Source organism: Esox lucius, chromosome 16 (assembly GCF_011004845.1).
Source record: "Esox lucius isolate fEsoLuc1 chromosome 16, fEsoLuc1.pri, whole genome shotgun sequence".
Lineage (NCBI taxonomy): Eukaryota > Metazoa > Chordata > Actinopteri > Esociformes > Esocidae > Esox > Esox lucius.
In genome coordinates, this window is record NC_047584.1 from 34823637 (window position 1) to 34844506 (window position 20870).

General features: G+C 46.6%; 27 non-coding genes across 27 annotated transcripts; all 27 read left to right on the forward strand.

The window, feature by feature from the left end:
- The first annotated feature begins 545 nt into the window (after positions 1 to 545).
- trnap-ugg lies at positions 546 to 617 on the forward strand. Its single transcript has one exon. It is a non-coding gene; the product is annotated as a tRNA-Pro (tRNA).
- Positions 618 to 965: 348 nt separating this feature from the next.
- trnap-ugg lies at positions 966 to 1037 on the forward strand. Its single transcript has one exon. It is a non-coding gene; the product is annotated as a tRNA-Pro (tRNA).
- Positions 1038 to 1905: 868 nt separating this feature from the next.
- trnap-ugg lies at positions 1906 to 1977 on the forward strand. Its single transcript has one exon. It is a non-coding gene; the product is annotated as a tRNA-Pro (tRNA).
- A 739-nt stretch (positions 1978 to 2716) lies between these two features.
- On the forward strand, positions 2717 to 2788 carry trnap-ugg. The gene has a single exon. It is a non-coding gene; the product is annotated as a tRNA-Pro (tRNA).
- An 868-nt stretch (positions 2789 to 3656) lies between these two features.
- Positions 3657 to 3728, forward strand: trnap-ugg. The gene has a single exon. It is a non-coding gene; the product is annotated as a tRNA-Pro (tRNA).
- A 348-nt stretch (positions 3729 to 4076) lies between these two features.
- On the forward strand, positions 4077 to 4148 carry trnap-ugg. Its single transcript has one exon. It is a non-coding gene; the product is annotated as a tRNA-Pro (tRNA).
- A 739-nt stretch (positions 4149 to 4887) lies between these two features.
- trnap-ugg lies at positions 4888 to 4959 on the forward strand. Its single transcript has one exon. It is a non-coding gene; the product is annotated as a tRNA-Pro (tRNA).
- An 868-nt stretch (positions 4960 to 5827) lies between these two features.
- Positions 5828 to 5899, forward strand: trnap-ugg. The gene has a single exon. It is a non-coding gene; the product is annotated as a tRNA-Pro (tRNA).
- Positions 5900 to 6509: 610 nt separating this feature from the next.
- trnap-cgg lies at positions 6510 to 6581 on the forward strand. The gene has a single exon. It is a non-coding gene; the product is annotated as a tRNA-Pro (tRNA).
- A 739-nt stretch (positions 6582 to 7320) lies between these two features.
- Positions 7321 to 7392, forward strand: trnap-ugg. Its single transcript has one exon. It is a non-coding gene; the product is annotated as a tRNA-Pro (tRNA).
- Positions 7393 to 8002: 610 nt separating this feature from the next.
- On the forward strand, positions 8003 to 8074 carry trnap-cgg. Its single transcript has one exon. It is a non-coding gene; the product is annotated as a tRNA-Pro (tRNA).
- Positions 8075 to 8684: 610 nt separating this feature from the next.
- Positions 8685 to 8756, forward strand: trnap-cgg. Its single transcript has one exon. It is a non-coding gene; the product is annotated as a tRNA-Pro (tRNA).
- A 610-nt stretch (positions 8757 to 9366) lies between these two features.
- trnap-ugg lies at positions 9367 to 9438 on the forward strand. Its single transcript has one exon. It is a non-coding gene; the product is annotated as a tRNA-Pro (tRNA).
- An 868-nt stretch (positions 9439 to 10306) lies between these two features.
- Positions 10307 to 10378, forward strand: trnap-ugg. Its single transcript has one exon. It is a non-coding gene; the product is annotated as a tRNA-Pro (tRNA).
- Positions 10379 to 10988: 610 nt separating this feature from the next.
- trnap-cgg lies at positions 10989 to 11060 on the forward strand. The gene has a single exon. It is a non-coding gene; the product is annotated as a tRNA-Pro (tRNA).
- An 868-nt stretch (positions 11061 to 11928) lies between these two features.
- trnap-ugg lies at positions 11929 to 12000 on the forward strand. Its single transcript has one exon. It is a non-coding gene; the product is annotated as a tRNA-Pro (tRNA).
- Positions 12001 to 12868: 868 nt separating this feature from the next.
- trnap-ugg lies at positions 12869 to 12940 on the forward strand. The gene has a single exon. It is a non-coding gene; the product is annotated as a tRNA-Pro (tRNA).
- Positions 12941 to 13654: 714 nt separating this feature from the next.
- On the forward strand, positions 13655 to 13726 carry trnap-ugg. Its single transcript has one exon. It is a non-coding gene; the product is annotated as a tRNA-Pro (tRNA).
- Positions 13727 to 14336: 610 nt separating this feature from the next.
- trnap-ugg lies at positions 14337 to 14408 on the forward strand. The gene has a single exon. It is a non-coding gene; the product is annotated as a tRNA-Pro (tRNA).
- Positions 14409 to 15276: 868 nt separating this feature from the next.
- Positions 15277 to 15348, forward strand: trnap-ugg. The gene has a single exon. It is a non-coding gene; the product is annotated as a tRNA-Pro (tRNA).
- Positions 15349 to 16216: 868 nt separating this feature from the next.
- On the forward strand, positions 16217 to 16288 carry trnap-ugg. The gene has a single exon. It is a non-coding gene; the product is annotated as a tRNA-Pro (tRNA).
- A 714-nt stretch (positions 16289 to 17002) lies between these two features.
- On the forward strand, positions 17003 to 17074 carry trnap-cgg. Its single transcript has one exon. It is a non-coding gene; the product is annotated as a tRNA-Pro (tRNA).
- A 714-nt stretch (positions 17075 to 17788) lies between these two features.
- trnap-ugg lies at positions 17789 to 17860 on the forward strand. Its single transcript has one exon. It is a non-coding gene; the product is annotated as a tRNA-Pro (tRNA).
- Positions 17861 to 18208: 348 nt separating this feature from the next.
- Positions 18209 to 18280, forward strand: trnap-ugg. Its single transcript has one exon. It is a non-coding gene; the product is annotated as a tRNA-Pro (tRNA).
- Positions 18281 to 18890: 610 nt separating this feature from the next.
- On the forward strand, positions 18891 to 18962 carry trnap-ugg. Its single transcript has one exon. It is a non-coding gene; the product is annotated as a tRNA-Pro (tRNA).
- A 739-nt stretch (positions 18963 to 19701) lies between these two features.
- Positions 19702 to 19773, forward strand: trnap-ugg. The gene has a single exon. It is a non-coding gene; the product is annotated as a tRNA-Pro (tRNA).
- An 868-nt stretch (positions 19774 to 20641) lies between these two features.
- trnap-ugg lies at positions 20642 to 20713 on the forward strand. The gene has a single exon. It is a non-coding gene; the product is annotated as a tRNA-Pro (tRNA).
- Positions 20714 to 20870: the final 157 nt, after the last annotated feature.

Genomic DNA, 20870 nt, shown 5'->3' on the forward strand with positions numbered 1-20870 from the left:
GCAGTTGTGTGAAAAAGGCTAAATGTTTGGTGTCAATTTGCCCGCTGGTGCTATTTTCCATGTAGAATTTTGCAGTGGTGGGATTCAAACCCACACCTCGTGGAGGCTGGAGCTTAAATTCAGCGCTTTACAGTTGTGTGAAAAAGGCTAAATGTTTGGTGTCAATTTGCCCGCTGGTGCTATTTTCCATGTAGAATTTTGCAGTGGTGGGATTCAAACCCACACCTCGTGGAGGCTGGAGCTTAAATTCAGCGCTTTACAGTTGTGTGAAAAAGGCTAAATGTTTGGTGTCAATTTGCCCGCTGGTGCTATTTTCCATGTAGAATTTTGCAGTGGTGGGATTCAAACCCACACCTCGTGGAGGCTGGAGCTTAAAATCAGCACCTTAGACCGCTCGGCCACAAAACCAGATGTTACCTGAGCCCATTGTATGGGTACAAATTCCCATACCTCTGGTCGCGCGGCTGACTTTTTATGCATTCCTCTGTCGTTAGTGTCCCTGTAGAGACTGTTCCTGAGTAGTGAATTCCTCTGGTTTGAGAGGTGGCTCGTTGGTCTAGGGGTATGATTCTCGCTTTGGGTGCGAGAGGTCCCGGGTTCAAATACCGGACGAGCCCTTTAGAATAGGTTCGTTTTACAGGAAAATCCTTGTTATTCTGAAAAAATATTTCATGGGCTAGGTTTTGGAAATCACTGTGACCGGTGGTAATTTTACCCATGCCATCATCCGGGTACCTTAGACATCACTGTCTGACTGCCTGTCAATGAGTTCAGTAGGCAAAACTCGCAGTTGTGTGAAAAAGGCTAAATGTTTGGTGTCAATTTGCCCGCTGTTACCTGAGCCCATTGTATGGGTACAAATTCCCATACCTCTGGTCGCGCGGCTGACTTTTTATGCATTCCTCTGTCGTTAGTGTCCCTGTAGAGACTGTTCCTGAGTAGTGAATTCCTCTGGTTTGAGAGGTGGCTCGTTGGTCTAGGGGTATGATTCTCGCTTTGGGTGCGAGAGGTCCCGGGTTCAAATCCCGGACGAGCCCTTTAGAATAGGTGCATTTTAACTGAAAATCCTGGTTATGTTGAAGAAATATTACATGGGCTGGGTTTTGGAAAACACTGCCACCGGTGGGATTCTAGGGGTATGATTCTCGCTTCGGGTGCGAGAGGTCCCGGGTTCAAATTCCGGACGAGCCCTTTAGAATAGGTTCGTTTTACAGGAAAATCCTTGTTATTCTGAAAAAATATTTCATGGGCTAGGTTTTGGAAATCACTGTGACCGGTGGTAATTTTACCCATGCCATCATCCGGGTACCTTAGACATCACTGTCTGACTGCCTGTCAATGAGTTCAGTAGGCAAAACTCGCAGTTGTGTGAAAAAGGCTAAATGTTTGGTGTCAATTTGCCCGCTGGTGCTATTTTCCATGTAGAATTTTGCAGTGGTGGGATTCAAACCCACACCTCGTGGAGGCTGGAGCTTAAATTCAGCGCTTTACAGTTGTGTGAAAAAGGCTAAATGTTTGGTGTCAATTTGCCCGCTGGTGCTATTTTCCATGTAGAATTTTGCAGTGGTGGGATTCAAACCCACACCTCGTGGAGGCTGGAGCTTAAATTCAGCGCTTTACAGTTGTGTGAAAAAGGCTAAATGTTTGGTGTCAATTTGCCCGCTGGTGCTATTTTCCATGTAGAATTTTGCAGTGGTGGGATTCAAACCCACACCTCGTGGAGGCTGGAGCTTAAAATCAGCACCTTAGACCGCTCGGCCACAAAACCAGATGTTACCTGAGCCCATTGTATGGGTACAAATTCCCATACCTCTGGTCGCGCGGCTGACTTTTTATGCATTCCTCTGTCGTTAGTGTCCCTGTAGAGACTGTTCCTGAGTAGTGAATTCCTCTGGTTTGAGAGGTGGCTCGTTGGTCTAGGGGTATGATTCTCGCTTTGGGTGCGAGAGGTCCCGGGTTCAAATCCCGGACGAGCCCTTTAGAATAGGTGCATTTTAAAGGAAAATCCTGGTTAAGTTGAAGAAATATTACATGGGCTGGGTTTTGGAAAACACTGCCACCGGTGGGATTCTAGGGGTATGATTCTCGTTTCGGGTGCGAGAGGTCCCGGGTTCAAATTCCGGACGAGCCCTTTAGAATAGGTTCGTTTTACAGGAAAATCCTTGTTATTCTGAAAAAATATTTCATGGGCTAGGTTTTGGAAATCACTGTGACCGGTGGTAATTTTACCCATGCCATCATCCGGGTACCTTAGACATCACTGTCTGACTGCCTGTCAATGAGTTCAGTAGGCAAAACTCGCAGTTGTGTGAAAAAGGCTAAATGTTTGGTGTCAATTTGCCCGCTGGTGCTATTTTCCATGTAGAATTTTGCAGTGGTGGGATTCAAACCCACACCTCGTGGAGGCTGGAGCTTAAATTCAGCGCTTTACAGTTGTGTGAAAAAGGCTAAATGTTTGGTGTCAATTTGCCCGCTGGTGCTATTTTCCATGTAGAATTTTGCAGTGGTGGGATTCAAACCCACACCTCGTGGAGGCTGGAGCTTAAAATCAGCACCTTAGACTGCTCGGCCACAAAACCAGATGTTACCTGAGCCCATTGTATGGGTACAAATTCCCATACCTCTGGTCGCGCGGCTGACTTTTTATGCATTCCTCTGTCGTTAGTGTCCCTGTAGAGACTGTTCCTGAGTAGTGAATTCCTCTGGTTTGAGAGGTGGCTCGTTGGTCTAGGGGTATGATTCTCGCTTTGGGTGCGAGAGGTCCCGGGTTCAAATCCCGGACGAGCCCTTTAGAATAGGTGCATTTTAACTGAAAATCCTGGTTAATTTGAAGAAATATTACATGGGCTGGGTTTTGGAAAACACTGTCACCGGTGGGATTCTAGGGGTATGATTCTCGCTTCGGGTGCGAGAGGTCCCGGGTTCAAATTCCGGACGAGCCCTTTAGAATAGGTTCGTTTTACAGGAAAATCCTTGTTATTCTGAAAAAATATTTCATGGGCTAGGTTTTGGAAATCACTGTGACCGGTGGTAATTTTACCCATGCCATCATCCGGGTACCTTAGACATCACTGTCTGACTGCCTGTCAATGAGTTCAGTAGGCAAAACTCGCAGTTGTGTGAAAAAGGCTAAATGTTTGGTGTCAATTTGCCCGCTGGTGCTATTTTCCATGTAGAATTTTGCAGTGGTGGGATTCAAACCCACACCTCGTGGAGGCTGGAGCTTAAATTCAGCGCTTTACAGTTGTGTGAAAAAGGCTAAATGTTTGGTGTCAATTTGCCCGCTGGTGCTATTTTCCATGTAGAATTTTGCAGTGGTGGGATTCAAACCCACACCTCGTGGAGGCTGGAGCTTAAATTCAGCGCTTTACAGTTGTGTGAAAAAGGCTAAATGTTTGGTGTCAATTTGCCCGCTGGTGCTATTTTCCATGTAGAATTTTGCAGTGGTGGGATTCAAACCCACACCTCGTGGAGGCTGGAGCTTAAAATCAGCACCTTAGACCGCTCGGCCACAAAACCAGATGTTACCTGAGCCCATTGTATGGGTACAAATTCCCATACCTCTGGTCGCGCGGCTGACTTTTTATGCATTCCTCTGTCGTTAGTGTCCCTGTAGAGACTGTTCCTGAGTAGTGAATTCCTCTGGTTTGAGAGGTGGCTCGTTGGTCTAGGGGTATGATTCTCGCTTTGGGTGCGAGAGGTCCCGGGTTCAAATTCCGGACGAGCCCTTTAGAATAGGTTCGTTTTACAGGAAAATCCTTGTTATTCTGAAAAAATATTTCATGGGCTAGGTTTTGGAAATCACTGTGACCGGTGGTAATTTTACCCATGCCATCATCCGGGTACCTTAGACATCACTGTCTGACTGCCTGTCAATGAGTTCAGTAGGCAAAACTCGCAGTTGTGTGAAAAAGGCTAAATGTTTGGTGTCAATTTGCCCGCTGTTACCTGAGCCCATTGTATGGGTACAAATTCCCATACCTCTGGTCGCGCGGCTGACTTTTTATGCATTCCTCTGTCGTTAGTGTCCCTGTAGAGACTGTTCCTGAGTAGTGAATTCCTCTGGTTTGAGAGGTGGCTCGTTGGTCTAGGGGTATGATTCTCGCTTTGGGTGCGAGAGGTCCCGGGTTCAAATCCCGGACGAGCCCTTTAGAATAGGTGCATTTTAAAGGAAAATCCTGGTTAAGTTGAAGAAATATTACATGGGCTGGGTTTTGGAAAACACTGCCACCGGTGGGATTCTAGGGGTATGATTCTCGTTTCGGGTGCGAGAGGTCCCGGGTTCAAATTCCGGACGAGCCCTTTAGAATAGGTTCGTTTTACAGGAAAATCCTTGTTATTCTGAAAAAATATTTCATGGGCTAGGTTTTGGAAATCACTGTGACCGGTGGTAATTTTACCCATGCCATCATCCGGGTACCTTAGACAACACTGTCTGACTGCCTGTCAATGAGTTCAGTAGGCAAAACTCGCAGTTGTGTGAAAAAGGCTAAATGTTTGGTGTCAATTTGCCCGCTGGTGCTATTTTCCATGTAGAATTTTGCAGTGGTGGGATTCAAACCCACACCTCGTGGAGGCTGGAGCTTAAATTCAGCGCTTTACAGTTGTGTGAAAAAGGCTAAATGTTTGGTGTCAATTTGCCCGCTGGTGCTATTTTCCATGTAGAATTTTGCAGTGGTGGGATTCAAACCCACACCTCGTGGAGGCTGGAGCTTAAAATCAGCACCTTAGACCGCTCGGCCACAAAACCAGATGTTACCTGAGCCCATTGTATGGGTACAAATTCCCATACCTCTGGTCGCGCGGCTGACTTTTTATGCATTCCTCTGTCGTTAGTGTCCCTGTAGAGACTGTTCCTGAGTAGTGAATTCCTCTGGTTTGAGAGGTGGCTCGTTGGTCTAGGGGTATGATTCTCGCTTTGGGTGCGAGAGGTCCCGGGTTCAAATCCCGGACGAGCCCTTTAGAATAGGTGCATTTTAACTGAAAATCCTGGTTAATTTGAAGAAATATTACATGGGCTGGGTTTTGGAAAACACTGTCACCGGTGGGATTCTAGGGGTATGATTCTCGCTTCGGGTGCGAGAGGTCCCGGGTTCAAATTCCGGACGAGCCCTTTAGAATAGGTTCGTTTTACAGGAAAATCCTTGTTATTCTGAAAAAATATTTCATGGGCTAGGTTTTGGAAATCACTGTGACCGGTGGTAATTTTACCCATGCCATCATCCGGGTACCTTAGACATCACTGTCTGACTGCCTGTCAATGAGTTCAGTAGGCAAAACTCGCAGTTGTGTGAAAAAGGCTAAATGTTTGGTGTCAATTTGCCCGCTGGTGCTATTTTCCATGTAGAATTTTGCAGTGGTGGGATTCAAACCCACACCTCGTGGAGGCTGGAGCTTAAATTCAGCGCTTTACAGTTGTGTGAAAAAGGCTAAATGTTTGGTGTCAATTTGCCCGCTGGTGCTATTTTCCATGTAGAATTTTGCAGTGGTGGGATTCAAACCCACACCTCGTGGAGGCTGGAGCTTAAATTCAGCGCTTTACAGTTGTGTGAAAAAGGCTAAATGTTTGGTGTCAATTTGCCCGCTGGTGCTATTTTCCATGTAGAATTTTGCAGTGGTGGGATTCAAACCCACACCTCGTGGAGGCTGGAGCTTAAAATCAGCACCTTAGACCGCTCGGCCACAAAACCAGATGTTACCTGAGCCCATTGTATGGGTACAAATTCCCATACCTCTGGTCGCGCGGCTGACTTTTTATGCATTCCTCTGTCGTTAGTGTCCCTGTAGAGACTGTTCCTGAGTAGTGAATTCCTCTGGTTTGAGAGGTGGCTCGTTGGTCTAGGGGTATGATTCTCGCTTTGGGTGCGAGAGGTCCAGGGTTCAAATCCCGGACGAGCCCTTTAGAATAGGTGCATTTTAAAGGAAAATCCTGGTTAAGTTGAAGAAATATTACATGGGCTGGGTTTTGGAAAACACTGTCCCCGGTGGGATTCTAGGGGTATGATTCTCGCTTCGGGTGCGAGAGGTCCCGGGTTCAATTTCCGGACGAGCCCTTTAGAATAGGTTCGTTTTACAGGAAAATCCTTGTTATTCTGAAAAAATATTTCATGGGCTAGGTTTTGGAAATCACTGTGACCGGTGGTAATTTTACCCATGCCATCATCCGGGTACCTTAGACATCACTGTCTGACTGCCTGTCAATGAGTTCAGTAGGCAAAACTCGCAGTTGTGTGAAAAAGGCTAAATGTTTGGTGTCAATTTGCCCGCTGGTGCTATTTTCCATGTAGAATTTTGCAGTGGTGGGATTCAAACCCACACCTCGTGGAGGCTGGAGCTTAAAATCAGCACCTTAGACTGCTCGGCCACAAAACCAGATGTTACCTGAGCCCATTGTATGGGTACAAATTCCCATACCTCTGGTCGCGCGGCTGACTTTTTATGCATTCCTCTGTCGTTAGTGTCCCTGTAGAGACTGTTCCTGAGTAGTGAATTCCTCTGGGCAGTCAGGTGGCTCGTTGGTCTAGGGGTATGATTCTCGCTTCGGGTGCGAGAGGTCCCGGGTTCAAATCCCGGACGAGCCCTTTAGAATAGGTTCGTTTTAAAGGAAAAACCTTGTTATTCTGAAGAAATATTTCATGGGCTAGATTTTGGAAAACACTGTCACCGGTGGGATTCTAGGGGTATGATTCTCGCTTCGGGTGCGAGAGTTCCCAGGTTCAAATCCCGGACGAGCCCTTTAGAATAGGTTCGTTTTACAGGAAAATCCTTGTTATTCTGAAAAAATATTTCATGGGCTAGGTTTTGGAAATCACTGTGACCGGTGGTAATTTTACCCATGCCATCATCCGGGTACCTTAGACATCACTGTCTGACTGCCTGTCAATGAGTTCAGTAGGCAAAACTCGCAGTTGTGTGAAAAAGGCTAAATGTTTGGTGTCAATTTGCCCGCTGGTGCTATTTTCCATGTAGAATTTTGCAGTGGTGGGATTCAAACCCACACCTCGTGGAGGCTGGAGCTTAAATTCAGCGCTTTACAGTTGTGTGAAAAAGGCTAAATGTTTGGTGTCAATTTGCCCGCTGGTGCTATTTTCCATGTAGAATTTTGCAGTGGTGGGATTCAAACCCACACCTCGTGGAGGCTGGAGCTTAAAATCAGCACCTTAGACCGCTCGGCCACAAAACCAGATGTTACCTGAGCCCATTGTATGGGTACAAATTCCCATACCTCTGGTCGCGCGGCTGACTTTTTATGCATTCCTCTGTCGTTAGTGTCCCTGTAGAGACTGTTCCTGAGTAGTGAATTCCTCTGGTTTGAGAGGTGGCTCGTTGGTCTAGGGGTATGATTCTCGCTTTGGGTGCGAGAGGTCCCGGGTTCAAATCCCGGACGAGCCCTTTAGAATAGGTGCATTTTAAAGGAAAATCCTGGTTAAGTTGAAGAAATATTACATGGGCTGGGTTTTGGAAAACACTGTCACCGGTGGGATTCTAGGGGTATGATTCTCGCTTCGGGTGCGAGAGGTCCCGGGTTCAATTTCCGGACGAGCCCTTTAGAATAGGTTCGTTTTACAGGAAAATCCTTGTTATTCTGAAAAAATATTTCATGGGCTAGGTTTTGGAAATCACTGTGACCGGTGGTAATTTTACCCATGCCATCATCCGGGTACCTTAGACATCACTGTCTGACTGCCTGTCAATGAGTTCAGTAGGCAAAACTCGCAGTTGTGTGAAAAAGGCTAAATGTTTGGTGTCAATTTGCCCGCTGGTGCTATTTTCCATGTAGAATTTTGCAGTGGTGGGATTCAAACCCACACCTCGTGGAGGCTGGAGCTTAAAATCAGCACCTTAGACTGCTCGGCCACAAAACCAGATGTTACCTGAGCCCATTGTATGGGTACAAATTCCCATACCTCTGGTCGCGCGGCTGACTTTTTATGCATTCCTCTGTCGTTAGTGTCCCTGTAGAGACTGTTCCTGAGTAGTGAATTCCTCTGGGCAGTGAGGTGGCTCGTTGGTCTAGGGGTATGATTCTCGCTTCGGGTGCGAGAGGTCCCGGGTTCAAATCCCGGACGAGCCCTTTAGAATAGGTTCGTTTTAAAGGAAAAACCTTGTTATTCTGAAGAAATATTTCATGGGCTAGATTTTGGAAAACACTGTCACCGGTGGGATTCTAGGGGTATGATTCTCGCTTCGGGTGCGAGAGTTCCCAGGTTCAAATCCCGGACGAGCCCTTTAGAATAGGTTCGTTTTACAGGAAAATCCTTGTTATTCTGAAAAAATATTTCATGGGCTAGGTTTTGGAAATCACTGTGACCGGTGGTAATTTTACCCATGCCATCATCCGGGTACCTTAGACATCACTGTCTGACTGCCTGTCAATGAGTTCAGTAGGCAAAACTCGCAGTTGTGTGAAAAAGGCTAAATGTTTGGTGTCAATTTGCCCGCTGGTGCTATTTTCCATGTAGAATTTTGCAGTGGTGGGATTCAAACCCACACCTCGTGGAGGCTGGAGCTTAAAATCAGCACCTTAGACTGCTCGGCCACAAAACCAGATGTTACCTGAGCCCATTGTATGGGTACAAATTCCCATACCTCTGGTCGCGCGGCTGACTTTTTATGCATTCCTCTGTCGTTAGTGTCCCTGTAGAGACTGTTCCTGAGTAGTGAATTCCTCTGGGCAGTGAGGTGGCTCGTTGGTCTAGGGGTATGATTCTCGCTTCGGGTGCGAGAGGTCCCGGGTTCAAATCCCGGACGAGCCCTTTAGAATAGGTTCGTTTTAAAGGAAAAACCTTGTTATTCTGAAGAAATATTTCATGGGCTAGATTTTGGAAAACACTGTCACCGGTGGGATTCTAGGGGTATGATTCTCGCTTCGGGTGCGAGAGTTCCCAGGTTCAAATCCCGGACGAGCCCTTTAGAATAGGTTCGTTTTACAGGAAAATCCTTGTTATTCTGAAAAAATATTTCATGGGCTAGGTTTTGGAAATCACTGTGACCGGTGGTAATTTTACCCATGCCATCATCCGGGTACCTTAGACATCACTGTCTGACTGCCTGTCAATGAGTTCAGTAGGCAAAACTCGCAGTTGTGTGAAAAAGGCTAAATGTTTGGTGTCAATTTGCCCGCTGGTGCTATTTTCCATGTAGAATTTTGCAGTGGTGGGATTCAAACCCACACCTCGTGGAGGCTGGAGCTTAAAATCAGCACCTTAGACTGCTCGGCCACAAAACCAGATGTTACCTGAGCCCATTGTATGGGTACAAATTCCCATACCTCTGGTCGCGCGGCTGACTTTTTATGCATTCCTCTGTCGTTAGTGTCCCTGTAGAGACTGTTCCTGAGTAGTGAATTCCTCTGGGCAGTGAGGTGGCTCGTTGGTCTAGGGGTATGATTCTCGCTTTGGGTGCGAGAGGTCCCGGGTTCAAATCCCGGACGAGCCCTTTAGAATAGGTGCATTTTAAAGGAAAATCCTGGTTAAGTTGAAGAAATATTACATGGGCTGGGTTTTGGAAAACACTGTCACCGGTGGGATTCTAGGGGTATGATTCTCGCTTCGGGTGCGAGAGGTCCCGGGTTCAATTTCCGGACGAGCCCTTTAGAATAGGTTCGTTTTACAGGAAAATCCTTGTTATTCTGAAAAAATATTTCATGGGCTAGGTTTTGGAAATCACTGTGACCGGTGGTAATTTTACCCATGCCATCATCCGGGTACCTTAGACATCACTGTCTGACTGCCTGTCAATGAGTTCAGTAGGCAAAACTAGCAGTTGTGTGAAAAAGGCTAAATGTTTGGTGTCAATTTGCCCGCTGGTGCTATTTTCCATGTAGAATTTTGCAGTGGTGGGATTCAAACCCACACCTCGTGGAGGCTGGAGCTTAAATTCAGCGCTTTACAGTTGTGTGAAAAAGGCTAAATGTTTGGTGTCAATTTGCCCGCTGGTGCTATTTTCCATGTAGAATTTTGCAGTGGTGGGATTCAAACCCACACCTCGTGGAGGCTGGAGCTTAAATTCAGCGCTTTACAGTTGTGTGAAAAAGGCTAAATGTTTGGTGTCAATTTGCCCGCTGGTGCTATTTTCCATGTAGAATTTTGCAGTGGTGGGATTCAAACCCACACCTCGTGGAGGCTGGAGCTTAAAATCAGCACCTTAGACCGCTCGGCCACAAAACCAGATGTTACCTGAGCCCATTGTATGGGTACAAATTCCCATACCTCTGGTCGCGCGGCTGACTTTTTATGCATTCCTCTGTCGTTAGTGTCCCTGTAGAGACTGTTCCTGAGTAGTGAATTCCTCTGGTTTGAGAGGTGGCTCGTTGGTCTAGGGGTATGATTCTCGCTTTGGGTGCGAGAGGTCCCGGGTTCAAATCCCGGACGAGCCCTTTAGAATAGGTGCATTTTAAAGGAAAATCCTGGTTAAGTTGAAGAAATATTACATGGGCTGGGTTTTGGAAAACACTGCCACCGGTGGGATTCTAGGGGTATGATTCTCGCTTCGGGTGCGAGAGGTCCCGGGTTCAAATTCCGGACGAGCCCTTTAGAATAGGTTCGTTTTACAGGAAAATCCTTGTTATTCTGAAAAAATATTTCATGGGCTAGGTTTTGGAAATCACTGTGACCGGTGGTAATTTTACCCATGCCATCATCCGGGTACCTTAGACATCACTGTCTGACTGCCTGTCAATGAGTTCAGTAGGCAAAACTCGCAGTTGTGTGAAAAAGGCTAAATGTTTGGTGTCAATTTGCCCGCTGGTGCTATTTTCCATGTAGAATTTTGCAGTGGTGGGATTCAAACCCACACCTCGTGGAGGCTGGAGCTTAAAATCAGCACCTTAGACCGCTCGGCCACAAAACCAGATGTTACCTGAGCCCATTGTATGGGTACAAATTCCCATACCTCTGGTCGCGCGGCTGACTTTTTATGCATTCCTCTGTCGTTAGTGTCCCTGTAGAGACTGTTCCTGAGTAGTGAATTCCTCTGGTTTGAGAGGTGGCTCGTTGGTCTAGGGGTATGATTCTCGCTTCGGGTGCGAGAGGTCCCGGGTTCAAATCCCGGACGAGCCCTTTAGAATAGGTGCATTTTAAAGGAAAATCCTGGTTAAGTTGAAGAAATATTACATGGGCTGGGTTTTGGAAAACACTGCCACCGGTGGGATTCTAGGGGTATGATTCTCGCTTCGGGTGCGAGAGGTCCCGGGTTCAAATTCCGGACGAGCCCTTTAGAATAGGTTCGTTTTACAGGAAAATCCTTGTTATTCTGAAAAAATATTTCATGGGCTAGGTTTTGGAAATCACTGTGACCGGTGGTAATTTTACCCATGCCATCATCCGGGTACCTTAGACATCACTGTCTGACTGCCTGTCAATGAGTTCAGTAGGCAAAACTAGCAGTTGTGTGAAAAAGGCTAAATGTTTGGTGTCAATTTGCCCGCTGGTGCTATTTTCCATGTAGAATTTTGCAGTGGTGGGATTCAAACCCACACCTCGTGGAGGCTGGAGCTTAAATTCAGCGCTTTACAGTTGTGTGAAAAAGGCTAAATGTTTGGTGTCAATTTGCCCGCTGGTGCTATTTTCCATGTAGAATTTTGCAGTGGTGGGATTCAAACCCACACCTCGTGGAGGCTGGAGCTTAAATTCAGCGCTTTACAGTTGTGTGAAAAAGGCTAAATGTTTGGTGTCAATTTGCCCGCTGGTGCTATTTTCCATGTAGAATTTTGCAGTGGTGGGATTCAAACCCACACCTCGTGGAGGCTGGAGCTTAAAATCAGCACCTTAGACCGCTCGGCCACAAAACCAGATGTTACCTGAGCCCATTGTATGGGTACAAATTCCCATACCTCTGGTCGCGCGGCTGACTTTTTATGCATTCCTCTGTCGTTAGTGTCCCTGTAGAGACTGTTCCTGAGTAGTGAATTCCTCTGGTTTGAGAGGTGGCTCGTTGGTCTAGGGGTATGATTCTCGCTTTGGGTGCAAGAGGTCCCGGGTTCAAATCCCGGACGAGCCCTTTAGAATAGGTGCATTTTAAAGGAAAATCCTGGTTAAGTTGAAGAAATATTACATGGGCTGGGTTTTGGAAAACACTGCCACCGGTGGGATTCTAGGGGTATGATTCTCGCTTCGGGTGCGAGAGGTCCCGGGTTCAAATTCCGGACGAGCCCTTTAGAATAGGTTCGTTTTACAGGAAAATCCTTGTTATTCTGAAAAAATATTTCATGGGCTAGGTTTTGGAAATCACTGTGACCGGTGGTAATTTTACCCATGCCATCATCCGGGTACCTTAGACATCACTGTCTGACTGCCTGTCAATGAGTTCAGTAGGCAAAACTCGCAGTTGTGTGAAAAAGGCTAAATGTTTGGTGTCAATTTGCCCGCTGGTGCTATTTTCCATGTAGAATTTTGCAGTGGTGGGATTCAAACCCACACCTCGTGGAGGCTGGAGCTTAAATTCAGCGCTTTACAGTTGTGTGAAAAAGGCTAAATGTTTGGTGTCAATTTGCCCGCTGGTGCTATTTTCCATGTAGAATTTTGCAGTGGTGGGATTCAAACCCACACCTCGTGGAGGCTGGAGCTTAAATTCAGCGCTTTACAGTTGTGTGAAAAAGGCTAAATGTTTGGTGTCAATTTGCCCGCTGGTGCTATTTTCCATGTAGAATTTTGCAGTGGTGGGATTCAAACCCACACCTCGTGGAGGCTGGAGCTTAAAATCAGCACCTTAGACCGCTCGGCCACAAAACCAGATGTTACCTGAGCCCATTGTATGGGTACAAATTCCCATACCTCTGGTCGCGCGGCTGACTTTTTATGCATTCCTCTGTCGTTAGTGTCCCTGTAGAGACTGTTCCTGAGTAGTGAATTCCTCTGGTTTGAGAGGTGGCTCGTTGGTCTAGGGGTATGATTCTCGCTTTGGGTGCGAGAGGTCCCGGGTTCAAATTCCGGACGAGCCCTTTAGAATAGGTTCGTTTTACAGGAAAATCCTTGTTATTCTGAAAAAATATTTCATGGGCTAGGTTTTGGAAATCACTGTGACCGGTGGTAATTTTACCCATGCCATCATCCGGGTACCTTAGACATCACTGTCTGACTGCCTGTCAATGAGTTCAGTAGGCAAAACTAGCAGTTGTGTGAAAAAGGCTAAATGTTTGGTGTCAATTTGCCCGCTGGTGCTATTTTCCATGTAGAATTTTGCAGTGGTGGGATTCAAACCCACACCTCGTGGAGGCTGGAGCTTAAATTCAGCGCTTTACAGTTGTGTGAAAAAGGCTAAATGTTTGGTGTCAATTTGCCCGCTGGTGCTATTTTCCATGTAGAATTTTGCAGTGGTGGGATTCAAACCCACACCTCGTGGAGGCTGGAGCTTAAATTCAGCGCTTTACAGTTGTGTGAAAAAGGCTAAATGTTTGGTGTCAATTTGCCCGCTGGTGCTATTTTCCATGTAGAATTTTGCAGTGGTGGGATTCAAACCCACACCTCGTGGAGGCTGGAGCTTAAAATCAGCACCTTAGACCGCTCGGCCACAAAACCAGATGTTACCTGAGCCCATTGTATGGGTACAAATTCCCATACCTCTGGTCGCGCGGCTGACTTTTTATGCATTCCTCTGTCGTTAGTGTCCCTGTAGAGACTGTTCCTGAGTAGTGAATTCCTCTGGTTTGAGAGGTGGCTCGTTGGTCTAGGGGTATGATTCTCGCTTTGGGTGCAAGAGGTCCCGGGTTCAAATCCCGGACGAGCCCTTTAGAATAGGTGCATTTTAAAGGAAAATCCTGGTTAAGTTGAAGAAATATTACATGGGCTGGGTTTTGGAAAACACTGCCACCGGTGGGATTCTAGGGGTATGATTCTCGCTTCGGGTGCGAGAGGTCCCGGGTTCAAATTCCGGACGAGCCCTTTAGAATAGGTTCGTTTTACAGGAAAATCCTTGTTATTCTGAAAAAATATTTCATGGGCTAGGTTTTGGAAATCACTGTGACCGGTGGTAATTTTACCCATGCCATCATCCGGGTACCTTAGACATCACTGTCTGACTGCCTGTCAATGAGTTCAGTAGGCAAAACTCGCAGTTGTGTGAAAAAGGCTAAATGTTTGGTGTCAATTTGCCCGCTGGTGCTATTTTCCATGTAGAATTTTGCAGTGGTGGGATTCAAACCCACACCTCGTGGAGGCTGGAGCTTAAAATCAGCACCTTAGACTGCTCGGCCACAAAACCAGATGTTACCTGAGCCCATTGTATGGGTACAAATTCCCATACCTCTGGTCGCGCGGCTGACTTTTTATGCATTCCTCTGTCGTTAGTGTCCCTGTAGAGACTGTTCCTGAGTAGTGAATTCCTCTGGTTTGAGAGGTGGCTCGTTGGTCTAGGGGTATGATTCTCGCTTTGGGTGCAAGAGGTCCCGGGTTCAAATCCCGGACGAGCCCTTTAGAATAGGTGCATTTTAAAGGAAAATCCTGGTTAAGTTGAAGAAATATTACATGGGCTGGGTTTTGGAAAACACTGTCACCGGTGGGATTCTAGGGGTATGATTCTTGCTTCGGGTGCGAGAGGTCCCGGGTTCAATTTCCGGACGAGCCCTTTAGAATAGGTTCGTTTTACAGGAAAATCCTTGTTATTCTGAAAAAATATTTCATGGGCTAGGTTTTGGAAATCACTGTGACCGGTGGTAATTTTACCCATGCCATCATCCGGGTACCTTAGACATCACTGTCTGACTGCCTGTCAATGAGTTCAGTAGGCAAAACTAGCAGTTGTGTGAAAAAGGCTAAATGTTTGGTGTCAATTTGCCCGCTGGTGCTATTTTCCATGTAGAATTTTGCAGTGGTGGGATTCAAACCCACACCTCGTGGAGGCTGGAGCTTAAATTCAGCGCTTTACAGTTGTGTGAAAAAGGCTAAATGTTTGGTGTCAATTTGCCCGCTGGTGCTATTTTCCATGTAGAATTTTGCAGTGGTGGGATTCAAACCCACACCTCGTGGAGGCTGGAGCTTAAATTCAGCGCTTTACAGTTGTGTGAAAAAGGCTAAATGTTTGGTGTCAATTTGCCCGCTGGTGCTATTTTCCATGTAGAATTTTGCAGTGGTGGGATTCAAACCCACACCTCGTGGAGGCTGGAGCTTAAAATCAGCACCTTAGACCGCTCGGCCACAAAACCAGATGTTACCTGAGCCCATTGTATGGGTACAAATTCCCATACCTCTGGTCGCGCGGCTGACTTTTTATGCATTCCTCTGTCGTTAGTGTCCCTGTAGAGACTGTTCCTGAGTAGTGAATTCCTCTGGTTTGAGAGGTGGCTCGTTGGTCTAGGGGTATGATTCTCGCTTTGGGTGCAAGAGGTCCCGGGTTCAAATCCCGGACGAGCCCTTTAGAATAGGTGCATTTTAAAGGAAAATCCTGGTTAAGTTGAAGAAATATTACATGGGCTGGGTTTTGGAAAACACTGTCACCGGTGGGATTCTAGGGGTATGATTCTTGCTTCGGGTGCGAGAGGTCCCGGGTTCAATTTCCGGACGAGCCCTTTAGAATAGGTTCGTTTTACAGGAAAATCCTTGTTATTCTGAAAAAATATTTCATGGGCTAGGTTTTGGAAATCACTGTGACCGGTGGTAATTTTACCCATGCCATCATCCGGGTACCTTAGACATCACTGTCTGACTGCCTGTCAATGAGTTCAGTAGGCAAAACTCGCAGTTGTGTGAAAAAGGCTAAATGTTTGGTGTCAATTTGCCCGCTGGTGCTATTTTCCATGTAGAATTTTGCAGTGGTGGGATTCAAACCCACACCTCGTGGAGGCTGGAGCTTAAATTCAGCGCTTTACAGTTGTGTGAAAAAGGCTAAATGTTTGGTGTCAATTTGCCCGCTGGTGCTATTTTCCATGTAGAATTTTGCAGTGGTGGGATTCAAACCCACACCTCGTGGAGGCTGGAGCTTAAATTCAGCGCTTTACAGTTGTGTGAAAAAGGCTAAATGTTTGGTGTCAATTTGCCCGCTGGTGCTATTTTCCATGTAGAATTTTGCAGTGGTGGGATTCAAACCCACACCTCGTGGAGGCTGGAGCTTAAAATCAGCACCTTAGACCGCTCGGCCACAAAACCAGATGTTACCTGAGCCCATTGTATGGGTACAAATTCCCATACCTCTGGTCGCGCGGCTGACTTTTTATGCATTCCTCTGTCGTTAGTGTCCCTGTAGAGACTGTTCCTGAGTAGTGAATTCCTCTGGTTTGAGAGGTGGCTCGTTGGTCTAGGGGTATGATTCTCGCTTTGGGTGCGAGAGGTCCCGGGTTCAAATCCCGGACGAGCCCTTTAGAATAGGTTCGTTTTAAAGGAAAATCCTTGTTATTCTGAAGAAATATTTCATGGGCTAGGTTTTGGAAATCACTGTGACCGGTGGTAATTTTACCCATGCCATCATCCGGGTACCTTAGACATCACTGTCTGACTGCCTGTCAATGAGTTCAGTAGGCAAAACTCGCAGTTGTGTGAAAAAGGCTAAATGTTTGGTGTCAATTTGCCCGCTGGTGCTATTTTCCATGTAGAATTTTGCAGTGGTGGGATTCAAACCCACACCTCGTGGAGGCTGGAGCTTAAATTCAGCGCTTTACAGTTGTGTGAAAAAGGCTAAATGTTTGGTGTCAATTTGCCCGCTGGTGCTATTTTCCATGTAGAATTTTGCAGTGGTGGGATTCAAACCCACACCTCGTGGAGGCTGGAGCTTAAATTCAGCGCTTTACAGTTGTGTGAAAAAGGCTAAATGTTTGGTGTCAATTTGCCCGCTGGTGCTATTTTCCATGTAGAATTTTGCAGTGGTGGGATTCAAACCCACACCTCGTGGAGGCTGGAGCTTAAAATCAGCACCTTAGACCGCTCGGCCACAAAACCAGATGTTACCTGAGCCCATTGTATGGGTACAAATTCCCATACCTCTGGTCGCGCGGCTGACTTTTTATGCATTCCTCTGTCGTTAGTGTCCCTGTAGAGACTGTTCCTGAGTAGTGAATTCCTCTGGTTTGAGAGGTGGCTCGTTGGTCTAGGGGTATGATTCTCGCTTCGGGTGCGAGAGGTCCCGGGTTCAAATCCCGGACGAGCCCTTTAGAATAGGTTCGTTTTACAGGAAAATCCTTGTTATTCTGAAAAAATATTTCATGGGCTAGGTTTTGGAAATCACTGTGACCGGTGGTAATTTTACCCATGCCATCATCCGGGTACCTTAGACATCACTGTCTGACTGCCTGTCAATGAGTTCAGTAGGCAAAACTCGCAGTTGTGTGAAAAAGGCTAAATGTTTGGTGTCAATTTGCCCGCTGGTGCTATTTTCCATGTAGAATTTTGCAGTGGTGGGATTCAAACCCACACCTCGTGGAGGCTGGAGCTTAAATTCAGCGCTTTACAGTTGTGTGAAAAAGGCTAAATGTTTGGTGTCAATTTGCCCGCTGGTGCTATTTTCCATGTAGAATTTTGCAGTGGTGGGATTCAAACCCACACCTCGTGGAGGCTGGAGCTTAAATTCAGCGCTTTACAGTTGTGTGAAAAAGGCTAAATGTTTGGTGTCAATTTGCCCGCTGGTGCTATTTTCCATGTAGAATTTTGCAGTGGTGGGATTCAAACCCACACCTCGTGGAGGCTGGAGCTTAAAATCAGCACCTTAGACCGCTCGGCCACAAAACCAGATGTTACCTGAGCCCATTGTATGGGTACAAATTCCCATACCTCTGGTCGCGCGGCTGACTTTTTATGCATTCCTCTGTCGTTAGTGTCCCTGTAGAGACTGTTCCTGAGTAGTGAATTCCTCTGGTTTGAGAGGTGGCTCGTTGGTCTAGGGGTATGATTCTCGCTTTGGGTGCGAGAGGTCCCGGGTTCAATTTCCGGACAAGCCCTTTAGAATAGGTTCGTTTTACAGGAAAATCCTTGTTATTCTGAAAAAATATTACATGGGCTAGGTTTTGGAAATCACTGTGACCGGTGGTAATTTTACCCATGCCATCATCCGGGTACCTTAGACATCACTGTCTGACTGCCTGTCAATGAGTTCAGTAGGCAAAACTCGCAGTTGTGTGAAAAAGGCTAAATGTTTGGTGTCAATTTGCCCGCTGTTACCTGAGCCCATTGTATGGGTACAAATTCCCATACCTCTGGTCGCGCGGCTGACTTTTTATGCATTCCTCTGTCGTTAGTGTCCCTGTAGAGACTGTTCCTGAGTAGTGAATTCCTCTGGTTTGAGAGGTGGCTCGTTGGTCTAGGGGTATGATTCTCGCTTTGGGTGCGAGAGGTCCCGGGTTCAAATCCCGGACGAGCCCTTTAGAATAGGTGCATTTTAACTGAATATCCTGGTTAATTTGAAGAAATATTACATGGGCTGGGTTTTGGAAAACACTGTCACCGGTGGGATTCTAGGGGTATGATTCTCGCTTCGGGTGCGAGAGGTCCCGGGTTCAATTTCCGGACAAGCCCTTTAGAATAGGTTCGTTTTACAGGAAAATCCTTGTTATTCTGAAAAAATATTTCATGGGCTAGGTTTTGGAAATCACTGTGACCGGTGGTAATTTTACCCATGCCATCATCCGGGTACCTTAGACATCACTGTCTGACTGCCTGTCAATGAGTTCAGTAGGCAAAACTCGCAGTTGTGTGAAAAAGGCTAAATGTTTGGTGTCAATTTGCCCGCTGGTGCTATTTTCCATGTAGAATTTTGCAGTGGTGGGATTTAAACCCACACCTCGTGGAGGCTGGAGCTTAAAATCAGCACCTTAGACCGCTCGGCCACAAAACCAGATGTTACCTGAGCCCATTGTATGGGTACAAATTCCCATACCTCTGGTCGCGCGGCTGACTTTTTATGCATTCCTCTGTCGTTAGTGTCCCTGTAGAGACTGTTCCTGAGTAGTGAATTCCTCTGGTTTGAGAGGTGGCTCGTTGGTCTAGGGGTATGATTCTCGCTTTGGGTGCGAGAGGTCCCGGGTTCAAATCCCGGACGAGCTCTTTAGAATAGGTGCATTTTAAAGGAAAATCCTGGTTAAGTTGAAGAAATATTACATGGGCTAGGTTTTGGAAAACACTGTCCCCGGTGGGATTCTAGGGGTATGATTCTCGCTTCGGGTGCGAGAGGTCCCGGGTTCAATTTCCGGACGAGCCCTTTAGAATAGGTTCGTTTTACAGGAAAATCCTTGTTATTCTGAAAAAATATTTCATGGGCTAGGTTTTGGAAATCACTGTGACCGGTGGTAATTTTACCCATGCCATCATCCGGGTACCTTAGACATCACTGTCTGACTGCCTGTCAATGAGTTCAGTAGGCAAAACTCGCAGTTGTGTGAAAAAGGCTAAATGTTTGGTGTCAATTTGCCCGCTGGTGCTATTTTCCATGTAGAATTTTGCAGTGGTGGGATTCAAACCCACACCTCGTGGAGGCTGGAGCTTAAATTCAGCGCTTTACAGTTGTGTGAAAAAGGCTAAATGTTTGGTGTCAATTTGCCCGCTGGTGCTATTTTCCATGTAGAATTTTGCAGTGGTGGGATTCAAACCCACACCTCGTGGAGGCTGGAGCTTAAAATCAGCACCTTAGACCGCTCGGCCACAAAACCAGATGTTACCTGAGCCCATTGTATGGGTACAAATTCCCATACCTCTGGTCGCGCGGCTGACTTTTTATGCATTCCTCTGTCGTTAGTGTCCCTGTAGAGACTGTTCCTGAGTAGTGAATTCCTCTGGTTTGAGAGGTGGCTCGTTGGTCTAGGGGTATGATTCTCGCTTTGGGTGCGAGAGGTCCCGGGTTCAAATCCCGGACGAGCCCTTTAGAATAGGTGCATTTTAAAGGAAAATCCTGGTTAAGTTGAAGAAATATTACATGGGCTGGGTTTTGGAAAACACTGTCACCGGTGGGATTCTAGGGGTATGATTCTCGCTTCGGGTGCGAGAGGTCCCGGGTTCAATTTCCGGACGAGCCCTTTAGAATAGGTTCGTTTTACAGGAAAATCCTTGTTATTCTGAAAAATATTTCATGGGCTAGGTTTTGGAAATCACTGTGACCGGTGGTAATTTTACCCATGCCATCATCCGGGTACCTTAGACATCACTGTCTGACTGCCTGTCAATGAGTTCAGTAGGCAAAACTCGCAGTTGTGTGAAAAAGGCTAAATGTTTGGTGTCAATTTGAGCGCTGGTGCTATTTTCCATGTAGAATTTTGCAGTGGTGGGATTCAAACCCACACCTCGTGGAGGCTGGAGCTTAAATTCAGCGCTTTACAGTTGTGTGAAAAAGGCTAAATGTTTGGTGTCAATTTGCCCGCTGGTGCTATTTTCCATGTAGAATTTTGCAGTGGTGGGATTCAAACCCACACCTCGTGGAGGCTGGAGCTTAAATTCAGCGCTTTACAGTTGTGTGAAAAAGGCTAAATGTTTGGTGTCAATTTGCCCGCTGGTGCTATTTTCCATGTAGAATTTTGCAGTGGTGGGATTCAAACCCACACCTCGTGGAGGCTGGAGCTTAAAAATCAGCACCTTAGACCGCTCGGCCACAAAACCAGATGTTACCTGAGCCCATTGTATGGGTACAAATTCCCATACCTCTGGTCGCGCGGCTGACTTTTTATGCATTCCTCTGTCGTTAGTGTCCCTGTAGAGACTGTTCCTGAGTAGTGAATTCCTCTGGTTTGAGAGGTGGCTCGTTGGTCTAGGGGTATGATTCTCGCTTTGGGTGCGAGAGGTCCCGGGTTCAAATCCCGGACGAGCCCTTTAGAATAGGTGCATTTTAACTGAAAATCCTGGTTAATTTGAAGAAATATTACATGGGCTGGGTTTTGGAAAACACTGTCACCGGTGGGATTCTAGGGGTATGATTCTCGCTTCGGGTGCGAGAGGTCCCGGGTTCAAATTCCGGACGAGCCCTTT